This window comes from Halichoeres trimaculatus, unplaced genomic scaffold, assembly GCF_033239565.1.
Source record: "Halichoeres trimaculatus isolate MK-OKI-2021-1 unplaced genomic scaffold, fHalTri1.1 fHalTri1_scaffold_14, whole genome shotgun sequence".
In the NCBI taxonomy this organism is placed as follows: domain Eukaryota; kingdom Metazoa; phylum Chordata; class Actinopteri; order Labriformes; family Labridae; genus Halichoeres; species Halichoeres trimaculatus.
This window is the reverse complement of record NW_027437192.1, coordinates 27,079,681-27,094,724: the sequence shown is the minus strand read 5'-3', so window position 1 is coordinate 27,094,724 and position 15,044 is coordinate 27,079,681.

Here is a 15,044-nt window from a genome sequence, read left to right as displayed (position 1 = left end):
GCAAAATTTCCTATGAAAACATGCCCGCGCAAAATCGCGATTTTCCGAAAAAAGAGCCCCGAACCCGATTCTGAGAAAACCCACTGGGTACACTCCTAGTGACCTGACGGACGCACCCTAGAAGTTTCAGAGCCCTCGGGCTACGTTTTGTGGAGTTATGGCCAGTTTAATGAGGGGCTAAATACAGGCAAAATTTCCTATGAAAACATGCCCGCGCAAAATTGCGATTTTCCGAAAAAAGAGCCCCGAACCCGATTTTGAGAAAACCCACTGGGGACGCTCCTAGTGACCTGACGGATGCACCCTAGAAGTTTCAGAGCCCTCGGGCTACGTTTTGTGGAGTTACAGCCAGTTTAATGAGGGGCTAAATACAGGCAAAATTTCCTATGAAAACATGCCCGCGCAAAATCGCGATTTTCCGAAAAAAGAGCCCCGAACCCGATTCTGAGAAAACCCACTGGGTACACTCCTAGTGACCTGACGGACGCACCCTAGAAGTTTCAGAGCCCTCGGGCTACGTTTTGTGGAGTTACGGCCAGTTTAATGAGGGGCTAAATACAGGCAAAATTTCCTAAGAAAACATGCCCGCGCAAAATCGCAATTTTCCGAAAAAAGAGCCCCGAACCCGATTCTGAGAAAACCCACTGGGGACGCTCCTAGTGACCTAAGGGACGCACCCTAGAAGTTTCAGAGCCCTCGGGCTACGTTTTGTGGAGTTACGGCCAGTTTAATGAGGGGCTAAATACAGGCAAAATTTCCTATGAAAACATGCCCGCGCAAAATCGCAATTTTCCGAAAAAAGAGCCCCGAACCCGATTCTGAGAAAACCCACTGGGGACGCTCCTAGTGACCTGACGGACGCACCCTAGAAGTTTCAGAGCCCTCGGGCTACGTTTTGTGGAGTTACGGCCAGTTTAATGAGGGGCTAAATACAGGCAAAATTTCCTATGAAAACATGCCCGCGCAAAATCGCAATTTTCCGAAAAAAGAGCCCCGAACCCGATTTTGAGAAAACCCACTGGGGACGCTCCTAGTGACCTGACGGACGCAACCTAGAAGTTTCAGAGCCCTCGGGCTACGTTTTGTGGAGTTACGGCCAGTTTAATGAGGGACTAAATACAGGCAAAATTTCCTATGAAAACATGCCCGCGCAAAATTGCGATTTTCCGAAAAAAGTACCCCGAACCCGATTCTGAGAAAACCCACTGGGGACGTCCTAGTGACCTGACGGACGCACCCTAGAAGTGTCAGAGCCCTCGGGCTACGTTTTGTGGAGTTACGGCCAGTTTAATGAGGGGCTAATACAGGCAAAATTTCCTATGAAACATGCCCGCGCAAAATCGCGATTTTCCGAAAAAAGAGCCCCAAACCCGATTCTGAGAAAACCCATTGGGCACGCTCCTAGTGACCTGACGGACGCACCCTAGAAGTTTCAGAGCCCTCGGGCTACGTTTTGTGGAGTTACAGCCAGTTTAATGAGGGGCTAAATACAGGCAAAATTTCCTATGAAAACATGCCCGCGCAAAATCGCGATTTTCCGAAAAAAGTACCCCGAACCCGATTCTGAGAAAACCCACTGGGGACGCTCCTAGTGACCTAAGGGACGCACCCTAGAAGTTTCAGAGCCCTCGGGCTACGTTTTGTGGAGTTACGGCCAGTTTAATGAGGGGCTAAATACAGGCAAAATTTCCTATGAAAACATGCCCGCGCAAAATCGCAATTTTCCGAAAAAAGAGCCCCGAACCCTATTCTGAGAAAACCCACTGGGGACGCTCCTAGTGACCTGACGGACGCACCCTAGAAGTTTCAGAGCCCTCGGGCTACGTTTTGTGGAGTTACGGCCAGTTTAATGAGGGACTAAATACAGGCAAAATTTCCTATGAAAACATGCCCGCGCAAAATTGTGATTTTCCGAAAAAAGTGCCCCGAACCCGATTCTGAGAAAACCCACTGGGGACGCTCCTAGTGACCTGACGGACGCACCCTAGAAGTTTCAGAGCCCTCGGGCTACGTTTTGTGGAGTTACGGCCAGTTTAATGAGGGGCTAAATACAGGCAAAATTTCCTATGAAAACATGCCCGCGCAAAATTGCGATTTTCCGAAAAAAGAGCCCCGAACCCGATTCTGAGAAAACCCACTGGGGACGCTCCTAGTGACCTGACGGACGCACCCTAGAAGTTTCAGAGCCCTCGGGCTACGTTTTGTGGAGTTACGGCCAGTTTAATGAGGGGCTAAATACAGGCAAAATTTCCTATGAAAACATGCCCGCGCAAAATCGCAATTTTCCGAAAAAAGAGCCCCGAACCCGATTTTGAGAAAACCCACTGGGGACGCTCCTAGTGACCTAAGGGACGCACCCTAGAAGTTTCAGAGCCCTCGGGCTTCGTTTTGTGGAGTTATGGCCAGTTTAATGAGGGGCTAAATACAGGCAAAATTTCCTATGAAAACATGCCCGCGCAAAATTGCGATTTTCCGAAAAAAGAGCCCCGAACCCGATTCTGAGAAAACCCACTGGGGACGCTCCTAGTGACCTGACGGACGCACCCTAGAAGTTTCAGAGCCCTCGGGCTACGTTTTGTGGAGTTACGGCCAGTTTAATGAGGGGCTAAATACAGGCAAAATTTCCTATGAAAACATGCCCGCGCAAAATCGCAATTTTCCGAAAAAAGAGCCCCGAACCCGATTTTGAGAAAACCCACTGGGGACGCTCCTAGTGACCTAAGGGACGCACCCTAGAAGTTTCAGAGCCCTCGGGCTTCGTTTTGTGGAGTTACGGCCAGTTTAATGAGGGGCTAAACACAGGCCAAATTTCCTATGAAAACATGCCCGCGCAAAATCGCAATTTTCCGAAAAAAGAGCCCCGAACCCGATTTTGAGAAAACCCACTGGGGACGCTCCTAGTGACCTAAGGGACGCACCCTAGAAGTTTCAGAGCCCTCGGGCTACGTTTTGTGGAGTTACGGCCAGTTTAATGAGGGGCTAAATACAGGCAAAATTTCCTATGAAAACATGCCCGCGCAAAATTGCGATTTTCCGAAAAAAGAGCCCCGAACCCGATTCTGAGAAAACCCACTGGGGACGCTCCTAGTGACCTGACGGACGCACCCTAGAAGTTTCAGAGCCCTCGGGCTACGTTTTGTGGAGTTACGGCCAGTTTAATGAGGGGCTAAATACAGGCAAAATTTCCTATGAAAACATGCCCGCGCAAAATCGCAATTTTCCGAAAAAAGAGCCCCGAACCCGATTTTGAGAAAACCCACTGGGGACGCTCCTAGTGACCTAAGGGACGCACCCTAGAAGTTTCAGAGCCCTCGGGCTTCGTTTTGTGGAGTTATGGCCAGTTTAATGAGGGGCTAAATACAGGCAAAATTTCCTATGAAAACATGCCCGCGCAAAATCGCGATTTTCCGAAAAAAGAGCCCCGAACCCGATTCTGAGAAAACCCACTGGGTACACTCCTAGTGACCTGACGGACGCACCCTAGAAGTTTCAGAGCCCTCGGGCTACGTTTTGTGGAGTTATGGCCAGTTTAATGAGGGGCTAAATACAGGCAAAATTTCCTATGAAAACATGCCCGCGCAAAATTGCGATTTTCCGAAAAAATTACCCCGAACCCGATTCTGAGAAAACCCACTGGGGACGCTCCTAGTGACCTGACGGACGCACCCTAGAAGTTTCAGAGCCCTCGGGCTACGTTTTGTGGAGTTACGGCCAGTTTAATGAGGGGCTAAATACAGGCAAAATTTCCTATGAAAACATGCCCGCGCAAAATCGCGATTTTCCGAAAAAAGAGCCCCAAACCCGATTCTGAGAAAACCCATTGGGGACGCTCCTAGTGACCTGACGGACGCACCCTAGAAGTTTCAGAGCCCTCGGGCTACGTTTTGTGGAGTTACAGCCAGTTTAATGAGGGGTTAAATACAGGCAAAATTTCCTATGAAAACATGCCCGCGCAAAATCGCGATTTTCCGAAAAAAGAGCCCCAAACCCGATTCTGAGACAACCCACTGGGGACGCTCCTAGTGACCTGACGGACGCACCCTAGAAGTTTCAGAGCCCTCGGGCTACGTTTTGTGGAGTTACAGCCAGTTTAATGAGGGGCTAAATACAGGCAAAATTTCCTATGAAAACATGCCCGCACAAAATCCCGATTTTCCGAAAAAAGAGCCCCGAACCCGATTCTGAGAAAACCCACTGGGGACGCTCCTAGTGACCTGACGGACGCACCCTAGAAGTTTCAGAGCCCTCGGGCTACGTTTTGTGGAGTTACGGCCAGTTTAATGAGGGGCTAAATACAGGCAAAATTTCCTATGAAAACATGCCCGCGCAAAATCGCAATTTTCCGAAAAAAGAGCCCCGAACCCAATTCTGAGAAAACCCACTGGGGACGCTCCTAGTGACCTGACGGACGCACCCTAGAAGTTTCAGAGCCCTCGGGCTACGTTTGTGAAGTTACGGCCAGTTTAATGAGGGGCTAAATACAGGCAAAATTTCCTATGAAAACATGCCCGCGCAAAATTGTGATTTTCCGAAAAAAGTACCCCGAACCCTATTCTGAGAAAACCCACTGGGGACGCTCCTAGTGACCTGACGGACGCACCCTAGAAGTTTCAGAGCCCTCGGGCTACGTTTTGTGGAGTTACAGCCAGTTTAATGAGGGGCTAAATACAGGCAAAATTTCCTATGAAAACATGCCCGCGCAAAATTGCGATTTTCCGAAAAAAGAGCCCCGAACCCGATTCTGAGAAAACCCACTGGGGACACTCCTAGTGACCTGACGGACGCACCCTAGAAGTTTCAGAGCCCTCGGGCTACGTTTTGTGGAGTTACGGCCAGTTTAATGAGGGGCTAAATACAGGCAAAATTTCCTATGAAAACATGCCCGCGCAAAATCGCAATTTTCCGAAAAAAGAGCCCCGAACCCGATTTTGAGAAAACCCACTGGGGACGCTCCTAGTGACCTAAGGGACGCACCCTAGAAGTTTCAGAGCCCTCGGGCTTCGTTTTGTGGAGTTATGGCCAGTTTAATGAGGGGCTAAATACAGGCAAAATTTCCTATGAAAACATGCCCGCGCAAAATCGCGATTTTCCGAAAAAAGAGCCCCGAACCCGATTCTGAGAAAACCCACTGGGTACACTCCTAGTGACCTGACGGACGCACCCTAGAAGTTTCAGAGCCCTCGGGCTACGTTTTGTGGAGTTATGGCCAGTTTAATGAGGGGCTAAATACAGGCAAAATTTCCTATGAAAACATGCCCGCGCAAAATCGCAATTTTCCGAAAAAAGAGCCCCGAACCCGATTTTGAGAAAACCCACTGGGGACGCTCCTAGTGACCTGACGGATGCACCCTAGAAGTTTCAGAGCCCTCGGGCTACGTTTTGTGGAGTTACAGCCAGTTTAATGAGGAGCTAAATACAGGCAAAATTTCCTATGAAAACATGCCCGCGCAAAATCGCGATTTTCCGAAAAAAGAGCCCCGAACCCGATTCTGAGAAAACCCACTGGGTACACTCCTAGTGACCTGACGGACGCACCCTAGAAGTTTCAGAGCCCTCGGGCTACGTTTTGTGGAGTTACGGCCAGTTTAATGAGGGACTAAATACAGGCAAAATTTCCTATGAAAACATGCCCGCGCAAAATTGTGATTTTCCAAAAAAAGAGCCCCGAACCCGATTCTGAGAAAACCCACTGGGTACGCTCCTAGTGACCTGACGGACGCACCCTAGAAGTTTCAGAGCCCTCGGGCTACGTTTTGTGGAGTTACGGCCAGTTTAATGAGGGGCTAAATACAGGCAAAATTTCCTATGAAAACATGCCCGCGCAAAATCGCAATTTTCCGAAAAAAGAGCCCCGAACCCGATTCTGAGAAAACCCACTGGGGACGCTCCTAGTGACCTGACGGACGCACCCTAGAAGTTTCAGAGCCCTCGGGCTACGTTTTGTGGAGTTAAGGCCAGTTTAATGAGGGGCTAAATACAGGCAAAATTTCCTATGAAAACATGCCCGCGCAAAATCGCAATTTTCCGTAAAAAGAGCCCCGAACCCGATTTTGAGAAAACCCACTGGGGACGCTCTTAGTGACCTAAGGGACGCACCCTAGAAGTTTCAGAGCCCTCGGGCTTCGTTTTGTGGAGTTATGGCCAGTTTAATGAGGGGCTAAATACAGGCAAAATTTCCTATGAAAACATGCCCGCGCAAAATCGCAATTTTCCGAAAAAAGAGCCCCGAACCCGATTTTGAGAAAACCCACTGGGGACGCTCCTAGTGACCTGACGGACGCACCCTAGAAGTTTCAGAGCCCTCGGGCTACGTTTTGTGGAGTTACGGCCAGTTTAATGAGGGACTAAATACAGGCAAAATTTCCTATGAAAACATGCCCGCGCAAAATTGTGATTTTCCAAAAAAAGAGCCCTGAACCCGATTCTGAGAAAACCCACTGGGGACGCTCCGAGTGACCTGACAGACGCACCCTAGAAGTTTCAGAGCCCTCGGGCTACGTTTTGTGGAGTTACGGCCAGTTTAATGAGGGGCTAAATACAGGCAAAATTTCCTATGAAAACATGCCCGCGCAAAATCGCAATTTTTCCGAAAAAAGTACCCCGAACCCGATTCTGAGAAAACCCACTGGGGACGCTCCTAGTGACCTGACGGACGCACCCTAGAAGTTTCAGAGCCCTCGGGCTACGTTTTGTGGAGTTACAGCCAGTTTAATGAGGGGCTAAATACAGGCAAAATTTCCTATGAAAACATGCCCGCGCAAAATTGCGTTTTTCCGAAAAAAGTACCCCGAACCCGATTCTGAGATAACCCACTGGGGACGCTCCTAGTGACCTGACGGACGCACCCTAGAAGTTTCAGAGCCCTCGGGCTACGTTTTGTGGAGTTATGGCCAGTTTAATGAGGGGCTAAATACAGGCAAAATTTCCTATGAAAACATGCCCGCGCAAAATCGCAAATTTCCGTAAAAAGAGCCCCGAACCCGATTCTGAGAAAACCCACTGGGGACGCTCCTAGTGACCTAAGGGACGCACCCTAGAAGTTTCAGAGCCCTCGGGCTTCGTTTTGTGGAGTTATGGCCAGTTTAATGAGGGGCTAAATACAGGCAAAATTTCCTATGAAAACATGCCCGCGCAAAATCGCAATTTTCCGAAGAAAGAGCCCCGAACCCGATTCTGAGAAAACCCACTGGGGACGCTCCTTGTGACCTGACGGACGCACCCTAGAAGTTTCAGAGCCCTCGGGCTACGTTTTGTGGAGTTACGGCCAGTTTAATGAGGGACTAAATACAGGCAAAATTTCCTATGAAAACATGCCCGCGCAAAATTGTGATTTTCCAAAAAAAGAGCCCTGAACCCGATTCTGAGAAAACCCACTGGGGACGCTCCGAGTGACCTGACAGACGCACCCTAGAAGTTTCAGAGCCCTCGGGCTACGTTTTGTGGAGTTACGGCCAGTTTAATGAGGGGCTAAATACAGGCAAAATTTCCTATGAAAACATGCCCGCGCAAAATCGCAATTTTCCGAAAAAAGTACCCCGAACCCGATTCTGAGAAAACCCACTGGGGACGCTCCTAGTGACCTGACGGACGCACCCTAGAAGTTTCAGAGCCCTCGGGCTACGTTTTGTGGAGTTACAACCAGTTTAATGAGGGGCTAAATACAGGCAAAATTTCCTATGAAAACATGCCCGCGCAAAATTGCGTTTTTCCGAAAAAAGTACCCCGAACCCGATTCTGAGATAACCCACTGGGGACGCTCCTAGTGACCTGACGGACGCACCCTAGAAGTTTCAGAGCCCTCGGGCTACGTTTTGTGGAGTTATGGCCAGTTTAATGAGGGGCTAAATACAGGCAAAATTTCCTATGAAAACATGCCCGCGCAAAATCGCAATTTTCTGTAAAAAGAGCCCCGAACCCGATTTTGAGAAAACCCACTGGGGACGCTCCTAGTGACCTAAGGGACGCACCCTAGAAGTTTCAGAGCCCTCGGGCTTCGTTTTGTGGAGTTATGGCCAGTTTAATGAGGGGCTAAATACAGGCAAAATTTCCTATGAAAACATGCCCGCGCAAAATCGCAATTTTCCGAAAAAAGAGCCCCGAACCCGATTTTGAGAAAACCCACTGGGGACGCTCCTAGTGACCTGACGGACGCACCCTAGAAGTTTCAGAGCCCTCGGGCTACGTTTTGTGGAGTTACGGCCAGTTTAATGAGGGGCTAAATACAGGCAAAATTTCCTATGAAAACATGCCCGCGCAAAATCGCGATTTTCCGAAAAAAGAGCCCCAAACCCGATTCTGAGAAAACCCATTGGGGACGCTCCTAGTGACCTGACAGACGCACCCTAGAAGTTTCAGAGCCCTCGGGCTACGTTTTGTGGAGTTACAGCCAGTTTAATGAGGGGCTAAATACAGGCAAAATTTCCTATGAAAACATGCCCGCGCAAAATCACAATTTTCCGAAAAAAGAGCCCCGAACCCGATTTTGAGAAAACCCACTGGGTACACTCCTAGTGACCTGACGGACGCACCCTAGAAGTTTCAGAGCCCTCGGGCTACGTTTTGTGGAGTTACGGCCAGTTTAATGAGGGGCTAAATACAGGCAAAATTTCCTATGAAAACATGCCCGCGCAAAATCGCAATTTTCCGAAAAAAGAGCCCCGAACCCGATTCTGAGAAAACCCACTGGGGACGCTCCTAGTGACCTGACGGACGCACCCTAGAAGTTTCAGAGCCCTCGGGCTACGTTTTGTGGAGTTACAGCCAGTTTAATGAGGGACTAAATACAGGCAAAATTTCCTATGAAAACATGCCCGCGCAAAATTGCGATTTTCCGAAAAAAGTACCCCGAACCCGATTCTGAGAAAACCCACTGGGGACGCTCCTAGTGACCTGACGGACGCACCCTAGAAGTTTCAGAGCCCTCGGGCTAAGTTTTGTGGAGTTACGGCCAGTTTAATGAGGGGCTAAATACAGGCAAAATTTCCTATGAAAACATGCCCGCGCAAAATCGCAATTTTCCGAAAAAAGAGCCCCGAACCCGATTCTGAGAAAACCCATTGGGGACGCTCCTAGTGACCTGACGGACGCACCCTAGAAGTTTCAGAGCCCTCGGGCTGCGTTTCGTGGAGTTACGGCCAGTTTAATGAGGGGCTAAATACAGGCAAAATTTCCTATGAAAACATGCCCGCGCAAAATTGCGATTTTCCGAAAAAAGAGCCCCGAACCCGATTCGGAGAAAACCCACTGGGTACACTCCTAGTGACCTGACTGACGCACCCTAGAAGTTTCAGAGCCCTCGGGCTACGTTTTGTGGAGTTATGGCCAGTTTAATGAGGGGCTAAATACAGGCAAAATTTCCTATGAAAACATGCCCGCGCAAAATTGCGATTTTCCGAAAAAAGAGCCCCGAACCCGATTTTGAGAAAACCCACTGGGGACGCTCCTAGTGACCTGACGGACGCACCCTAGAAGTTTCAGAGCCCTCGGGCTACGTTTTGTGGAGTTACGGCCAGTTTAATGAGGGGCTAAATACAGGCAAAATTTCCTATGAAAACATGCCCGCGCAAAATCGCAATTTTCCGAAAAAAGAGCCCCGAACCCGATTTTGAGAAAACCCACTGGGGACGCTCCTAGTGACCTAAGGGACGCACCCTAGAAGTTTCAGAGCCCTCGGGATTCGTTTTGTGGAGTTATGGCCAGTTTAATGAGGGGCTAAATACAGGCAAAATTTCCTATGAAAACATGCCCGTGCAAAATCGCGATTTTCCGAAAAAAGAGCCCCGAACCCGATTCTGAGAAAACCCACTGGGTACACTCCTAGTGACCTGACGGACGCACCCTAGAAGTTTCAGAGCCCTCGGGCTACGTTTTGTGGAGTTATGGCCAGTTTAATGAGGGGCTAAATACAGGCAAAATTTCCTATGAAAACATGCCCGCGCAAAATTGCGATTTTCCGAAAAAAGAGCCCCGAACCCGATTCTGAGAAAACCCACTGGGGACGCTCCTAGTGACCTGACGGACGCACCCTAGAAGTTTCAGAGCCCTCGGGCTACGTTTTGTGGAGTTACGGCCAGTTTAATGAGGGGCTAAATACAGGCAAAATTTCCTATGAAAACATGCCCGCGCAAAATCGCGATTTTCCGAAAAAAGAGCCCCAAACCCGATTCTGAGAAAACCCATTGGGGACGCTCCTAGTGACCTGACGGACGCACCCTAGAAGTTTCAGAGCCCTCGGGCTACGTTTTGTGGAGTTACAGCCAGTTTAATGAGGGGTTAAATACAGGCAAAATTTCCTATGAAAACATGCCCGCGCAAAATCGCGATTTTCCGAAAAAAGAGCCCCAAACCCGATTCTGAGACAACCCACTGGGGACGCTCCTAGTGACCTGACGGACGCACCCTAGAAGTTTCAGAGCCCTCGGGCTACGTTTTGTGGAGTTACAGCCAGTTTAATGAGGGGCTAAATACAGGCAAAATTTCCTATGAAAACATGCCCGCACAAAATCCCGATTTTCCGAAAAAAGAGCCCCGAACCCGATTCTGAGAAAACCCACTGGGGACGCTCCTAGTGACCTGACGGACGCACCCTAGAAGTTTCAGAGCCCTCGGGCTACGTTTTGTGGAGTTACGGCCAGTTTAATGAGGGGCTAAATACAGGCAAAATTTCCTATGAAAACATGCCCGCGCAAAATCGCAATTTTCCGAAAAAAGAGCCCCGAACCCGATTTTGAGAAAACCCACTGGGGACGCTCCTAGTGACCTGACGGACGCAACCTAGAAGTTTCAGAGCCCTCGGGCTACGTTTTGTGGAGTTACGGCCAGTTTAATGAGGGACTAAATACAGGCAAAATTTCCTATGAAAACATGCCCGCGCAAAATTGCGATTTTCCGAAAAAAGTACCCCGAACCCGATTCTGAGAAAACCCACTGGGGACGCTCCTAGTGACCTGACGGACGCACCCTAGAAGTTTCAGAGCCCTCGGGCTACGTTTTGTGGAGTTACGGCCAGTTTAATGAGGGGCTAAATACAGGCAAAATTTCCTATGAAACATGCCCGCGCAAAATCGCGATTTTCCGAAAAAAGAGCCCCAAACCCGATTCTGAGAAAACCCATTGGGCACGCTCCTAGTGACCTGACGGACGCACCCTAGAAGTTTCAGAGCCCTCGGGCTACGTTTTGTGGAGTTACAGCCAGTTTAATGAGGGGCTAAATACAGGCAAAATTTCCTATGAAAACATGCCCGCGCAAAATCGCGATTTTCCGAAAAAAGTACCCCGAACCCGATTCTGAGAAAACCCACTGGGGACGCTCCTAGTGACCTAAGGGACGCACCCTAGAAGTTTCAGAGCCCTCGGGCTACGTTTTGTGGAGTTACGGCCAGTTTAATGAGGGGCTAAATACAGGCAAAATTTCCTATGAAAACATGCCCGCGCAAAATCGCAATTTTCCGAAAAAAGAGCCCCGAACCCAATTCTGAGAAAACCCACTGGGGACGCTCCTAGTGACCTGACGGACGCACCCTAGAAGTTTCAGAGCCCTCGGGCTACGTTTTGTGGAGTTACGGCCAGTTTAATGAGGGACTAAATACAGGCAAAATTTCCTATGAAAACATGCCCGCGCAAAATTGCGATTTTCCGAAAAAAGTACCCCGAACCCGATTCTGAGAAAACCCACTGGGGACGCTCCTAGTGACCTGACGGACGCACCCTAGAAGTTTCAGAGCCCTCGGGCTACGTTTTGTGGAGTTACAGCCAGTTTAATGAGGGGCTAAATACAGGCAAAATTTCCTATGAAAACATGCCCGCGCAAAATTGCGATTTTCCGAAAAAAGAGCCCCGAACCCGATTTTGAGAAAACCCACTGGGGACGCTCCTAGTGACCTGACGGACGCACCCTAGAAGTTTCAGAGCCCTCGGGCTACGTTTTGTGGAGTTACGGCCAGTTTAATGAGGGGCTAAATACAGGCAAAATTTCCTATGAAAACATGCCCGCGCAAAATCGCAATTTTCCGAAAAAAGAGCCCCGAACCCGATTTTGAGACAACCCACTGGGGACGCTCCTAGTGACCTAAGGGACGCACCCTAGAAGTTTCAGAGCCCTCGGGCTTCGTTTTGTGGAGTTATGGCCAGTTTAATGAGGGGCTAAATACAGGCAAAATTTCCTATGAAAACATGCCCGCGCAAAATCGCAATTTTCCGAAAAAAGAGCCCCGAACCCGATTCTGAGAAAACCCACTGGGGACGCTCCTAGTGACCTGACGGACGCACCCTAGAAGTTTCAGAGCCCTCGGGCTACGTTTTGTGGAGTTACAGCCAGTTTAATGAGGGGCTAAATACAGGCAAAATTTCCTATGAAAACATGCCCGCGCAAAATTGCGATTTTCCGAAAAAAGTACCCCGAACCCGATTCTGAGAAAACCCACTGGGGACGCTCCTAGTGACCTGACGGACGCACCCTAGAAGTTTCAGAGCCCTCGGGCTACGTTTAGTGGAGTTACGGCCAGTTTAATGAGGGGCTAAATACAGGCAAAATTTCCTATGAAAACATGCCCGCGCAAAATCGCAATTTTCCGAAAAAAGAGCCCCGAACCCGATTTTGAGAAAACCCACTGGGGACGCTCCTAGTGACCTGACGGACGCACCCTAGAAGTTTCAGAGCCCTCGGGCTACGTTTTGTGGAGTTACAGCCAGTTTAATGAGGGGCTAAATACAGGCAAAATTTCCTATGAAAACATGCCCACGCAAAATCGCGACTTTCCGAAAAAAGAGCCCCGAACCCGATTCTGAGAAAACCCACTGGGTACACTCCTAGTGACCTGACGGACGCACCCTAGAAGTTTCAGAGCCCTCGGGCTACGTTTTGTGGAGTTACAGCCAGTTTAATGAGGGGCTAAATACAGGCAAAATTCCTATGAAAACATGCCCGCGCAAAATCGCGATTTTCCGAAAAAAGAGCCCCGAACCCGATTCTGAGAAAACCCATTGGGGACGCTCCTAGTGACCTGACGGACGCACCCTAGAAGTTTCAGAGCCCTCGGGCTGCGTTTTGTGGAGTTACGGCCAGTTTAATGAGGGGCTAAATACAGGCAAAATTTCCTATGAAAACATGCCCGCGCAAAATCGCGATTTTCCGAAAAAAGAGCCCCGAACCCGATTCTGAGAAAACCCACTGGGTACACTCCTAGTGACCTGACGGACGCACCCTAGAAGTTTCAGAGCCCTCGGGCTACGTTTTGTGGAGTTATGGCCAGTTTAATGAGGGGCTAAATACAGGCAAAATTTCCTATGAAAACATGCCCGCGCAAAATTGCGATTTTCCGAAAAAATTACCCCGAACCCGATTCTGAGAAAACCCACTGGGGACGCTCCTAGTGACCTGACGGACGCACCCTAGAAGTTTCAGAGCCCTCGGGCTACGTTTTGTGGAGTTACGGCCAGTTTAATGAGGGGCTAAATACAGGCAAAATTTCCTATGAAAACATGCCCGCGCAAAATCGCGATTTTCCGAAAAAAGAGCCCCAAACCCGATTCTGAGAAAACCCATTGGGGACGCTCCTAGTGACCTGACGGACGCACCCTAGAAGTTTCAGAGCCCTCGGGCTACGTTTTGTGGAGTTACAGCCAGTTTAATGAGGGGCTAAATACAGGCAAAATTTCCTATGAAAACATGCCCGCGCAAAATCGCGATTTTCCGAAAAAAGAGCCCCAAACCCGATTCTGAGACAACCCACTGGGGACGCTCCTAGTGACCTGACGGACGCACCCTAGAAGTTTCAGAGCCCTCGGGCTATGTTTTGTGGAGTTACAGCCAGTTTAATGAGGGACTAAATACAGGCAAAATTTCCTATGAAAACATGCCCGCGCAAAATCCCGATTTTCCGAAAAAAGAGCCCCGAACCCGATTTTGAGAAAACCCACTGGGGACGCTCCTAGTGACCTAAGGGACGCACCCTAGAAGTTTCAGAGCCCTCGGGCTACGTTTTGTGGAGTTATGGCCAGTTTAATGAGGGGCTAAATACAGGCAAAATTTCCTATGAAAACATGCCCGCGCAAAATCGCGATTTTCCGAAAAAAGAGCCCCGAACCCGATTCTGAGAAAACCCACTGGGTACACTCCTAGTGACCTGACGGACGCACCCTAGAAGTTTCAGAGCCCTCGGGCTACGTTTTGTGGAGTTACGGCCAGTTAAATGAGGGACTAAATACAGGCAAAATTTCCTATGAAAACATGCCCGCGCAAAATTGTGATTTTCCGAAAAAAGTGCCCCGAACCCGATTCTGAGAAAACCCACTGGGGACGCTCCTAGTGACCTGACGGACGCACCCTAGAAGTTTCAGAGCCCTCGGGCTACGTTTTGTGGAGTTACGGCCAGTTTAATGAGGGGCTAAATACAGGCAAAATTTCCTATGAAAACATGCCCGCGCAAAATCGCGATTTTCCGAAAAAAGAGCCCCGAACCCGATTCTGAGAAAACCCACTGGGTACACTCCTAGTGACCTGACGGACGCACCCTAGAAGTTTCAGAGCCCTCGGGCTACGTTTTGTGGAGTTATGGCCAGTTTAATGAGGGGCTAAATACAGGCAAAATTTCCTATGAAAACATGCCCGCGCAAAATTGCGATTTTCCGAAAAAATTACCCCGAACCCGATTCTGAGAAAACCCACTGGGGACGCTCCTAGTGACCTGACGGACGCACCCTAGAAGTTTCAGAGCCCTCGGGCTACGTTTTGTGGAGTTACGGCCAGTTTAATGAGGGGCTAAATACAGGCAAAATTTCCTATGAAAACATGCCCGCGCAAAATCGCGATTTTCCGAAAAAAGAGCCCCAAACCCGATTCTGAGAAAACCCATTGGGGACGCTCCTAGTGACCTGACGGACGCACCCTAGAAGTTTCAGAGCCCTCGGGCTACGTTTTGTGGAGTTACAGCCAGTTTAATGAGGGGTTAAATACAGGCAAAATTTCCTATGAAAACATGCCCGCGCAAAATCGCGATTTTCCGAAAAAAGAGCCCCAAACCCGATTCTGAGACAACCCACTGGGG